This window comes from Nestor notabilis, unplaced genomic scaffold (genome assembly GCF_000696875.1).
Source record: "Nestor notabilis isolate BGI_N333 unplaced genomic scaffold, ASM69687v1 scaffold9187, whole genome shotgun sequence".
NCBI lineage: Eukaryota > Metazoa > Chordata > Aves > Psittaciformes > Psittacidae > Nestor > Nestor notabilis.
The window spans coordinates 1-13,708 of NW_009936075.1; positions in this window are offsets into that span (position 1 = coordinate 1).

Here is a 13,708-nt window from a genome sequence, read left to right on the forward strand (position 1 = left end):
CTCGGCCCCCTCCTCGCCGCCGAGGTGGGTTTTGCAGCCCCAGCTCGATCCGCAAAGTGGAGATCGGGGTGTCCATCACTCACACAGGCAGACTCAGAGTCATGGTTGAGGGTTGCTAAAGGGGCTGGTGGGGGGTCCAAGAACAGATACTCCTTTTCCCGGGGAGAGGACAAGCACCAAGGATGCTCCATCACCCTTGGACATGCATATGTCTCCTAATCTCTGAATACCCACTCACCTGCCACTGCTGCGAGCAGAAACGCATTTAAAGGAAGGGACAAACCACCTAAAAATACCTACTTCTGCCCTGATCTACCCAGGGCAACCTCAGTGTGATGGCTCAGCAGCAACAGCAGCAAGCTGCCTTGCTTTGGTCCCCATCAGTGGCTTTTCCCTTATTCCTATATCCTCAGATTTGGGCATGTGGGGTCCTTTCTGAGGACCAGTTGCGGAGGCTGCAGGGGTGCCATGGGGATGCTTGAGGTGACAAAGGGATACTCCCCAGGAAAGGACCCCCCAAGGACAAGCAGTCTGTGGTGGGGTTGCCCTTTCAGGCCTGGGACACAGAGCTAGTGCCCTTTGCAGCTTCAATGAGCTGTTTCTCCACTCATTTGTCTTCCTGATAAAATCTTTATAAATGCACATAGGAGATGTAGGAAAATCCCATTCAGGGAATCACTCATTTATCCAAAGACAGCCATAATTTGTCCCATTCGTCAGCAGATGTTAAGTACCTGGTCCCCAGCAGGCAGTAGGCTCTGTGTTCACTGAGGTCCTGCTGACTGCCTGTCTATTTCATGCAAGATGTCTAATCCTGCAGTCAATCAAATCATGTCTGTGTGCAAATAGTGAACTTTCCACCAAGTCAGTATTCCCCCAAACTTCCCTCCTCTTAAATCCATCCAATAGGATCAACATGGAAAACCATCCAAAATCTGATTTATTTTGTCGTATTATTCCTACAAGTTCAGAGATAAATGTTTTCCAGTACTCATCCCACACTGGTTTAAAGAATGACTAATAATCCCTTAACACCAATGTTCCTTTCATTTAAAAGCTTCTGTTATGAAATTTGTATTAGCTGAGAGAAGTTTATCAGGGTTGGTGTTGCCAGCTGGTCTCACCCGTTGTTCCTGGTCCTTGGTTGGGTTCTTGGGATGGATCAAGAATATTTATCCTGAAGAAGGAAAGTGGAAGATGAAATAAGTGATGGGTTGTACTGATGTCTGAAGGAGATACTCAGCTGGGAGGCATAGCATAGTGTCCCCATTCCTACCCTCCAAACTGGGGGAAGCTTGTGGCTCCACATTCCAAGCACAAGCCCATGCTCCTGGACTAAAGCGCTTCTACAGAGGCAGCAAGTTATTTCCTTCAGGATCTTTGTCTATAATGATGAGTTACTGTCCCTTTCTGGTCCTGTAACTTAATTTTGGCCTTGTAGAATGCAATTGCTATTCCCACAAGCAAGATTTCCACCTGCAGGTCTAATTTTACAGTGTGGATGTGCACGTTCATATCAATAGCTATCTCTAGACATGCTCTGTTTTGGATTCTGTTGCCTCATGCTTCTGCACACAGCCAATGCACAAACACACTGCTAAACAAGGAAAGCATTGCATGTCTCTGCTCTGCCCCAGCAGCTCTTCCTAAGTGCTCCATGTGCTGCCTCCTCCACTTTCCCTCTATGCCAAGTACTGGCAGGGAATATCAAGAGATATAGTATAATTCTGATTACACACTGAAGTACCACGTACCTGGAAATAACGTGGCTGTTGATTTACAATCAATACTTCAACAGGCTGGTGCAGTTTGTACCAACCAAACCTCTTCTTTCCTAAAAGTGCATTGGAAGGGTACCACCATCCAGCAAATGGGCTGGGTGCTCCCGTCTGTAAAACGCTCAGCAGCAGGTTTCTATGAGCTAATTAATAAATTCCAGTAATTCCTTGGCAAGTCTGTCTCAGACACATATGAAGCATCCTCACTGTCACAGGCAGGCAGCTCCATTTCTCATGGAACTGCTTCTATTTCTCATAGAACAGGTTTGAGCAAAGAGCTCATCTGGGATGCAGCCTCACAGAAGGATGCAGCCCCATGTAGAAGTGTGGATCACTTCTTGTAAAGGAGAAAGTAAAAGAAAGTCTTGTCTCTCTCCATAAGGAAAGGGGTCAACCTTTCCTCTCTTTTTAGAAAGCTTTTTACCCAGTCAGGTTCTACCTTCTGTCCTCACATCGCATTTACAGAGCTGGACACCTACTGCTGGTCCACCCCCTGCAAATGCTGGCCTGGGAACAGGTAAAGGTTTATCCTGCCAAAGGACAACGTCAACCCCAGTCCTGCCTCATCATGTAGCACATCTATCCAGCACCTCTTTATGCCCCCATTGCTAGTGTGTGGCCTGAGGATGTGTGAAGCCCCTTTCCTGATGTTGGATAATGAAATTAATGACAGAAGGATCTCTTCATGCCTTTACTTCTGCTCCTTGGAAGGTTTTAATCCATATTCCCCTTCAAGCAAAAGCAGAGCTGCAGATGCATCACGCTCTTCTTGTGCACCAAGGCCTCCAGCCTAAATCCCTGCTGTTTGTTTCTGAACTAGCCGACCTTTTAGCTAAGCTGAGCTCGTTTTAATGTATTTTGTATGTGTGTGTCTGTGGCTTAAAAAGGAAAAGAATCATGGAAACCGAGAGACGCCTGAGCTCAAATGTTACCAAAAGGCATTTACTTAAAATCTTGCAGGAAAATGTCACCCAAAGACCTCATGTATTAAAACTGCCTGGACTTTGAGCTGAGGGTCCCACAGTGCCCAAGATGGGAGGCCAACAGGCTACCTCACTCCCTGTTATATTGACCCAAGTGCTTTTCTTCTTTGCTTTTTCCAGGTGCAGTTGGGAACCACTAGGAATTTTTCATATTAATCCTGTTCCCATCTGATTCCTGAAATCCCATCTGATTTCACAGGTGGGATTTTTCTTAAGGGCACCAAAAACAGCAGAGAGAAAGCTCTGCAAGAGGCGGGTGCTAAGAGACAGCATCAACCTTCTTCCCATTGAGGTCCCAACACACATCCCCAAATACCTGTTAGAGCAGGCTCCCACTGAATCAAGCATTTAAAATGTCTTTAAATGATGGTCCCTGTGGACTCACTATAGACAAACTCTCCCTAAAAGTCAGGAGTTCCTAAGGTGGGTTAGGAAGGTAAAATCCTGGGATGTACAGGGCTTTTTTAAGGGTGCTGTGCTTGAAAAACAAGAAAGTAAGGGAGAAAGGGATGATAGAAAAGGGGACATACATCAGCTTTGTTGATGACAGTATTGACTTTATCATTACTTACAGGCACAGAAGTAAATCCCTTCGTCCACTCAACATATCACAGAATGAAGTATCGCTAGTTTGGATGAGCAATAAAAGATTCCCAACGGCTCCATGTTACTTACTGCCTTTGGCTGGACTGATTTCAGGAGAGTATTTTAAATAAAAACAGTTGATACATGTTTATTGCCTGTGATTTTCATAACAGGGGAACCTGCTGAGATTCTGCAGGGAGAACACATAGGTGTGTGGGCTGGACCATACCCAAAGCAGATCAATGCTCACACCCCCCGTCATTTGTGTCCCTGGGGCAGGTTTCAACACAGAAAAGGCAACCCAAAAAGCAGAACTAGGATGTGTATGATGATATTGGTAAAAGAGTTACCCTGAAGAAGAATCAGTCTCTGGGAAGGGACAGCTGGGAAATGAGGTGTCCAGACACTTTTTACAGGTCCTATATTCCGTGTGCTGCATGGTCAAATTCAGTCCTTATTGGGGCAAAACTCCTTTAAAGTTCATGGTAATAGACACTAATATTTGTCTCAAAGAGACTGACACATTAACTGGGCACATAGGGGAAGACATCATCCACTTTAGACATAAAGCAGTTCTTGGGTCCCCTGAGCTGTTACTGCAACAAACCCAAAAGAGATTTCTTATGGCAAGAAATGCGTTTGATCTTCATATATAGAATACAAGTGTTCAACATACAGGCAGTCATACTCACACTGCACATAGGGTTTCCCTTCAGAAATCCTGCTTTATTCCAGGAACAAATATAAAGAGCGGAGACAGAGTAATCCAAAGGGAGAGTTTGCGCTTGCTAGAGCCGGGATATTCTCCCACAGCCCCAGGCACGGCGCTGGTACCCTCCGTGCATAAACAGAAGGGCAGTTACTCTCTTTCTGGAGGGTTTAATCTGCTTGTGCAGCCCTGGCTCTTTGGAGCTGCAACAGCTCCATCAGCGATGCTTCCAACAGCTCCGCTCAGCGGTGCTGGCTCGGAGCGCAGCCCTGCCTGCTGGGAACGCTCCAGCTCCGGCTCAGCACCATCCCTTCTCGCCGCACACCCCACCAGCATCTTTCAGGAATTCTCAGAGGCACAGGTTATCCTCATCTTCTCACCTCCCATCCCCCAAAATTCCATTGTTTTTCAAAATTTCAGTGCAGTTTTAAAGTGCAAATGGGAAAGCAGCACAGGAAAAAACCCCGATCAAACACCCTTTACTGCCTTTTCCCAGTGACCCTCCCATATGTTTGAAATGCTCCCAAATCCTTATTAAATGCCTTGGATGTCAGGAAATACACAAAGCACCGGGCATGCTTTGTGCTCTTTCCTAGGGTGAGTCTCTTTTATTAAATGCTGGAAATGCCATGGGCTGGTAGGGCTTTCTCGGCTGCATGGTACCGAACAACCTGACATTTGTTCAGACACCCTTCTCTGCCTTCATCCCTTACACCCAGAAAGGCCCTTTCCTCACAGCAGGGACACCAGGGCTTCAGGATGCAGCAGGGTCAGCACCAGAGAGATTCCCAGTGGAAATTTTCCCGGGACACCCTACAGTGGCTTCGAGTCACACTGTACTATTTCAGCAGACTTGAAAACTTGGCACTTTGTGTCTTCCAAAGCACACTGTGACCTGCTGTAAATACATATTATTTGTACTCTGCAGTCTGGCTCGTTCCTGCTATTCTTCCCATTTAAGAGCTCACATCCTCCCATTTTTTCACAGCACTGGCACTCTGAATTTGCCTGAGCCTGGGCTGCTCCCAAGCCTGCGCTGGCATCCCTCTCACAGTGCAAGGGGAGGATGCTAACACTGGTCTGCAGCCTGTGCGAGTGATGAGAGGGTCCTTCCTGGTTATTCCCAGGGGGAAGAATGAGAAGCTTGAACACTGCAAGGGATGGGGCGGCCACAGCTTCTCTGGGCACCCTGTGCCAGGGCCTCAGCACCCCCACGGAGAAGAACTTCTGCCTAAAATTCTCCTAAAATTCCTATAATTTTCCTAAAATTACTTCCTAAGGAAGGGCTTATTCACACCCCTGTAGCCAGGGAACTATTGGGAGCAGTTCTCCAGGGGCTCTCCTGGGGACATTTCTTTCCCAAGGCACTCACTAACAGATCTGCAGAGGCACTGGCTCAAAGATCCATGCACACTGGCTGAGCCCCACATCTCCAAACCACAATCTCACACCTCAGGCTTTAGTGATTTTCCCCCCCTTTTGGCCAGACTTACCTGGATGATTTCTCAGTTAGAGCATCTCGACCCAGACAAGACAAAAATAGTTTTGACCCTTTTAGAATAGGCAGAGTGTCCTTGGAGAAGGATTTTCTTTTCTTTCTTCTGTTATAGCTCAGTGGTGGTTGCAGCCACCCCAAGAGAAAGAGCTCCCGCACTCAGGTAACAGCCCCTACCCCAGGCTTTAATGTAGAGCAGCCCTTACACTGCTCTGAATTAAATGGTAAGAAAACAGCCATAGGAGGCATGAGATGGAAAATATCTACAAAACATAGTCAGGGACCATTCAGTTCAGCCTGCGCTGGAGAGGGAGCCATCCAGTGCCTGCCCACATGATGCTGGGGCTTGTTTGTAGTTGCTTTTAGTACATAAGAGTTTTTGGCAAATCTGATCAGAGCAGTCAGGGGAACTGCAGGTGCTGAAGAACTGATACACCTCCGACCAAATAAAAACCCAGCTTGGGTAACATAAATCTTTGGTTGATTTAGTGGAAAGACGTTTACTGCGAAGGAAAGCTCCCTGGACAATAGCTATCTCTCTATCATAAACCATGAACTGTTCTGACTCCAAGGATAAATATTTCCAACTGTTTCTTTGTTAAAAATAAGTGGGTTTTTTGCCTCCTACAGAAAACAATGTCTACTCTTGCAGCGTGTTCTCCTTTTCTGCTCCTACATTTCCCCTCTCTGCTTCTTGTCCTGCCTAAGCTGAGAATACCCTCTCAAAACCTAATGCCAAAACAAAGGGGCATCCTTGCTGGAATTGCTAATCTGCTGCTGGACCTGTGAGATGAGAGTGGAAAACTGTGGCAGATGGTGCAAAGAAAATGGTACAAGCTTCTTCTCAGGCTCTTCTAGAATACCTTCTGAAGAAGGCAGTCCACCTCTTGTCTTGAAAAAGTCTTTCACCAGTGCAAAAGACATTTTAAATCACAGCTTGTTCCTAGCTCAGGCCTTGCAGCATTTAAAGAGTCTTTATGAGGAGCCTTATCCAACCTGTGGTCTCACATAGTTTAGTACCACGGGGTGGATTAGGCTTAATGCAGTGCACAGGCTTACTTGGGAAGGAAGGGAAATGCACAAACGTATTTCATCTCAAAATGTACTCCATTAACATTAATTAATTGCTGTGTTTATATTTCCCCAAACATATGGGAATATGGAAAGCTCATGCACACGGAGAGAGGTTTTAAATGGGAGCATAGCAGAGCAGTAGGGTTATAACTGAGAAAATCCTGCATGGGCATCACATTGAAACACCCAACAGATGTGTACACCAGGCATATTCCCAGCTCATGTAGCTATGCAAGAACAGAGGCTGCAGCTTTTCTCTTTTGCTCACAAAGCCTGCGTATGGATGTTGAAACCAAAATCAGTTCTCTTACAGTGCAGTACATGAATTTACAGCAAAACAGGAAAAGCTGCCTGCCCATCCAGCAATCCAGGTCTGAATGCTGGGGGAAAAGATTTAGAAAATTATTTGGGTAGAAGGGTGCATTCATACAAGAAATTGCTAAACATCAGCAAAGCCCGACTGATGACAAAGATGTGAAACAGGATAGAAAAATTAGATGGAGTCCTTCTCCCTCAGTGATGATGATTTCATCAAAGAAAGTCGTACTGTGCTACGTGATAAACACAGAAGTAATAATGGCAATAACTGCCACAGAAGGAGCTGTGAGATGAACTGTCAGAACAGCTGAATGTAGTTCAATTAACAAAAGGATTTCTTTAAATGATTTGATTCTCCAAAATTTAACTTAATTCTTCAGCCAATCCTTCGGGAAGATTTGCAGCCCCCAGTCAGCCTGGCATAGATGTTGTCTAGGGCGATGGTGCAGTGAGACACGCGTGGTCCTTGCCTTCCCTAGAAATACAGCAACAAGATGAGCAGCTTCACCTCAGTGCGAGGACAGATGTTCTTCTGCCCGTGGGGAGCAAGGGGAAACAGAACCTATGTTCTGCAAGAATTAAGATCCAAAAGCCAGCCTCAAGTCAGACTGGCTGAATCTATCCCCGTTTTGTTTCCGTAAGTAGTAATTTTAGAGGGCAGAACTACACACGCAACGCTTTCTTTGGCCTCTATAGTTTAATTTGTAAAACAAGGGCAGCACTTGGAAGTGTTTCTCTAATGTTTGGGGCATATAATACTGTGTGGCATGTAACAAAATAGGGAGTTCTTCCTCTGTTGTCTCCACACAGCTTGTCTAAAGGTATGTCTCATTTGGGTGTCTTGCTAGAGAGACAGAAGCACCTGAAGTATTTCAGTGGTGGATTACAACTGGGAGAGTAACAAAATAAGAACATTTGGTGCTTAAGGGCATCTGAAACAATTGGGAAATGAGCTGAGGAAGCAGCAAGTCCTAAACACATATTTGTGAGGACTTACATTTGGATGATTTAGGAAGCTATGTTGTTCCCACTTGCTTGTGTCTATACATTAATGAAGATCTTCACTTTCCAGAATCCCCTTCAAGGAGGTTAATATGCCTTCTTCAAGGAGCAATATGCCCCTGCCCTCTGCTAGGCTGTCTGCTTTCCTGGATAAGAATGTAAACACATTTTATTACAAGCCTAATATACCAGACAGAATAAGAAATTGCTAGTTTGCTATATAAAGAGATTTAAGAATATGCTTGAAAAAGGGCAGACTTATGAGAAATAAAATACACATCCTGTTGCAGCACGAGGAGACCACTTTATCTATTCATCTTTTATTGGAATAAAAGGGCATTTGTAGGTATTGAGTTAACTGCATGACATGTCTCAGACTGAGCTCTAAGTAGTATAAAAGAAACATTCTGATCAAATACATGCTTACTTCAAGATTTAAAAGGGATTATGTTAAGCGGCATTTTTGCATATTTAAGCAAAACTGGTTTAGAGCAGATTTTGGACAGCAGATAGGGGCAGTGGGTGTGCAAAGCCTACCCTCACCAACCAATCAGACCAGCACAAAACCCACCTGCAGGGTTCTGGCACAACTGGTTCCTTACCTCTTGCTGCCTATGATAAGAACTGACCCAGGACATTTAGCACCTAACTCTGCTTCAGCTTCTGCAATGGCAGCTCACAGCTTTATCTTTGTCCAACCTTGAAGAATGGTAGGAGAGCTGAAGACAGGGGGTCCGAATGGGCACATTTACTTGAGGGATGAATTCTAATCCTGTTCTGGCTTCTGAATTTAATCCCAGAGGATCTGGGAGAAAGCAATGCTCCTACTCCAGGAGTGGTGCAATAGTCTCATGTTCAGTTCCTGGTGGGTTGAGTTTCTTCTACTGCAAAAGTCAGCTAGAGAGGTTGAAGGAAGATTTCTCTATAGATTATTAATTTGCCTGATTGCTGACTTCCTTTGAAGTGCGATACCTATAGAGGACTCAGAAGGAAAGAAGCTATTTTCACTCTTTATTTAACTCTTCTAAGCCATTAGCAACCGAGAAGTTGTGATTAGTGCTGCGAGTTCTTCTGTAAAACAGTTATCCAGTGAATCACTCTTCACTGACAAGCCTCTGCCCACCAGCTTCTACCATATGATAGCCTACTATTATAACTCCTCCAGGGACCACTTACTTCACAGAGAGAATCCTTTTCTGCCTCTCCTGTCTGGTAGAGAGCTGCTCTGCTCAGCTCCATGGCAAACAGCAGCCGCTGATGGAGATGTCCCTTCCAGACCTTGGTGTCTCACAGATGGGGCTTCAACTGCTCCCACATTAGAAAGCCATGGGAAAAGTCCTGCTAGCTCCAAGCAGCTGATAAAGCTGGAAACAGAAATGTATCCCCAAATTCCTGGAGATCCACTGTCCAGGACATGAAGTTAGTCCTGAGTTAAGAAGTTTTCCCTTTGCTTTAGCCAGCTCCAGCTGGGCCAGGAGGGCATTCCCCCAAAACGAGCACTTTCCACCAGTGTCTGGTGACTACAGCATTCCTGTCCTCTACTCTCCACCAAAATCAATGCATGACAATGCAGAATCAATTGCAGCGTTTCACCTGTACCGTGTCTCATCAGGTGAAAGGAAGAGCAGATGCAGACCTGCTGCAACACCTTGTCCTTTTGTCCTGGTCTCGTCTCCATTGTATTCAGGATCAGTGGTGGGGCTCCACAGGTCAGTCCCGTGCTGCACCTTGGATTACTCAGACCTGCTCCAGAAATCAGGAACCTTTTATTTTTCCCACATCCCAGCTAACTGGGAGCTAACTAACAGCCTGGGTTTGGATGTCACCACCAATGTGTTTCAACCCTCCCATGCCACTACCTAAACCAAAATGAGTGGAGAAATAGAAGGGCCAAATTCCATCCCCTTCCTCTGCTCAATGTATATGTAGATTACTGTCTCGAGCTAATTATTACAGCTTGTGTTTATGTGGTTTTTGCCAACCTAGAAAATAGCAGCGAATCCTCATGCTTGGTTTTGGCTTTGAGCAAACACCTCACACACAACCTCCCTTGAAACAGTCCCTGCAGCCCTTGGCTTTACTGACATCCTGGCAGTAACGTTTGGTCCTATATGACTTAAATGGATTTAAGTGATTATTATGATGGCTTTCCCATGGCTCCAACAGCAACCCCCATTCTGGAGGGCAATTTCTACCCTGGCACAGACGAGTGAAGTAAATCTTGCTTGATGATATGCAAAGAAATGTTCTTGCTTTGGAATAAAGCAAGGAGAGAGCAGCTCAATCTGCAATAAACCTGCAGGTAACCTGCTATTACTGCTCACAGCTGCTGTTACTGGTGTCAGGATCAGCAACATCAGTGCAACAAGGCATATAATTATGGATGGTATGCATAATATATGTAAATGCTATAGGTAATACGATTTGGGCAGCACATGTGAATTTGGGTTCATGAGAGGAACAGTAGCCTTTACTTTCCTTCCCCATTTCTGCCCACTGAAGATTTTCTTCTTCAGAAAGAAGACATAAATTCCTACATTTATAATCAGTTCTGAGCATGGGGTGAGAGGATTTTAAATGTTTAAATTAAACACAGTAACTTCTGCTATTCAGACAGAAACCCACTCCCTTGCGATGCTCTTCCATAGGTGTGTTTCATGGGACCATCTGTGGCACAGCCAAAAGCAACACTGAGCCTGCAACAACACGACTGTGGAGCTGGAGCTGAAGGATGTTAGCTCAGGGGTTTTGTTTTGGGGTCCCAGTTCAGCCTGGGCTGAGGTGATGCGTATCCACTCCCACAAGGCAGCGTTGTGGCATAGGGATTAGAATTTTCTGAAATACTTTGCTATAATTACACCCTTCTTTTTAAATTAAATTCTTGAATAATTCTAGAAATTTGCTTAAACTGGAAGATACTTCACCTATAACTACAATTTGCTAGGAAACAGGGAAAAAAAGGAAGGGCTTAAGCAAAAGCAACTAGGTGAGCATAAAGAGGGTTGGCAGAGAGGAATTAAGTGTGAATATTTATCACCATTAGCTTACATTTATGTTACCTTTACAAAGAAGGGAGAATCCAGAATATAAAATCCATGAACAAACTGGGATGAATATTAAACTTGTATTTATGCTCACTTTGACTTCAACAGTGTAAATACTTAAGCACATTAAAAAGATTTAGATTTTCTAGATACTCAAAGGTTTTGTAGGGACTGCCAACTTCAGTTGAAGTCAATAAACAAGCTCAAATGTTATGGATACATATGCATCTTGGTAAGACTTGTATCCAACCTAAAAAGCAAGATACTTTTCAGCAGTAGACTGTGTGATTCATACAGGCTTCTGTTTGCTCTGGAAATTTGAACAAAAGAAGGTCCCAGGAACCTCAGGAAGGATCTGACCTGACTGATGCCTCTGACCAGGGCTGGAGCGACTCCATGTCCATGTGAGGAATTTGCCTGTGGGATAGGGGTTTGCTTTGGGAATAAAAACCAGCTCGAAAATCTTCAGATAGGAGGAAATAGATTTACAATGAGATACAGCTAAAGCTGCACAAATCTGGTGTAAATCAAAACAGAGGTGGAAACACAAAGTACTTTAACCTGGATACACGACCTCTAACATCACCACTTCTCCGTGTGTTTGTGCCTATCGATTTGCTGCCTCCCCAGTAATATCAGACTATTGAAATAAACTCTCTCTTCGTGCATCTGAAAGTTGGGAAGAAACGTGCCATGTCCAGACCCACAGATCACTGAAACTTACTGCTAACACCTCAGGAAGATGCAGATAACACCCTGAGGGGCCCTGCTTAGATGCTTCTAATGGGTGGTCTTTATAAAACTGATGAACAATAGCAACAGACTATGGGACTGTCCATGCTGCAAACACAGAAACAATTGGTAGGAAGGGGAGGGGGGAAATATCTGCATGACAGATGGTGTCCCTCTGCTTGCCATTCATAAATGAATAAAAATACCCCCAGGCTCACAAAATCTCCTGCTTTGCTGCTGTGTCTGATGACTGACACTTATGTGAAGCTAACATACAGATTTTATTATCAGCCTTAAAGAGAACAGGGAGAATGGCTGAGCAAGCAAAAGGGTTGACTTGACATATGACAAATACCTGCAAATACCTCCCTGTGCTTGTTTCTACCCTGGTCCGGACCCAATGTGCAGCCAGAGCTGGACCTCGCACCCAGAAATATGGCACTGGAATATCTTCTTGCTTCTGCAGCTCCTGGTGGCTGGTGGAGTCTGGGATGCTTTAGCCCATCTGCACAGCATCTGAAGGAGCTGGGAATGGTGGGGTTGGGCACTGGTAGAAATGCAGCTACTGCAGCTTCATGTCTGGGATCTCTGCAGTGCTGTTCCAGGATCTGGCCAGGCTTTTCTCTCTCTCTGCTGCCATCTCAGATGCTCCTTGCTACTGAGCATCACCTGCTGCACATAGAGAAGGAGGCAACAGCCAGTGTCTGTGCTCTGATTTCAGTGACTCTGGCCATTGTGGCAGCGCTGTCACACAGCTCAAGGACCTGGCCCATGAATGCTTGTCATGTCCAAAGGATCAGCTAAACCTGATGCAGAGCAGCAGGGACTGCTTGGATTGCTCATTTGAGAATTAGACGAATTTAACCCATACATGACATTGCACCATGAAACGGGTCCTGAGGCAGCTGTGTGGTGCTGTGTGCTTGGGCGGGCTCAGAGCAGGGAAAGGCACATGCCCACCAGGGCTTTATCCACTGTTTCTGGAGACGGGAAGGTGTGAAAATGTTGGGATTGACCAGGATGTTGATGCTATTTAATTTTCAGACTTGTAAAAGTGGTTATAAACTTGAAACTTTGTTTGACTCATGACTAAAAGCAACATATGATCACTACAGCATTTGGACCAAAGCATCAGTAAAGAAAAGCAGCATATGAGGCAACATATGGTAAATATGTATTTAGAAGCACTGAAAGTAGACAAACTCATTTGGGTCAAGATTTAATCAGATAATGTTTGGTTTAGACTCAGCACTAATGCTGCTTAGGAAGCATATTACATTGGAAGCAGTATTTAAAACCCTGTTAAAGGCAAATGAAAATAAAAACTAAAAGAGAAGAGTGGCAAATTTATGGCATGGCAAATTTATATTTCTTTGGCAACCAGAAGATCAAGTCTAATTAATCTGCACACACTTGCTTTCTCCACATGGCTTGCAGCAGGGGCTAGCCTGGCTATGTGTGCGTATGTAATGCAGTTAATAACTCATTTTCTTTTGGTTTCTTTGTCTTTATTCATTAGTTTCCAAGTTCCAACTAGACCTACAAATATCATCTTAGACTCTGAAGAAGCTCCTGAAATGGAGAAGAAAGGCTATGATAATGCTGGAACCCCTTCATGCTGCGATGAAAGTCCTTATGGTTCAAGAGGTCCTGTGGGTTTTTTAAGCATAATATTCTCCCCCAAAGGCAATGAATTACAAAGCACAACCAGTCCTGTCATGGCTTGGGGTAATGCTTAAAGAGCCTTGTGGCCCTATAGACATGATATCACCTAATGTTTCTCCAGTGCCTTTACAATTTCCCAGTTCCATCACTGTCTGTCCTTTGACAGTCTCCATAAGCATGTGCATACTGTCATTCCAGCATGCAAAACACACTGGCCACATACAGATCTCTTTTATACCAGTGAACCAACAGAGCCACACCACTATCTGTAGGGTGTGAACCAAATCAGGATCCATCCACAGTCTTTTCCTCAGGCAAATAGC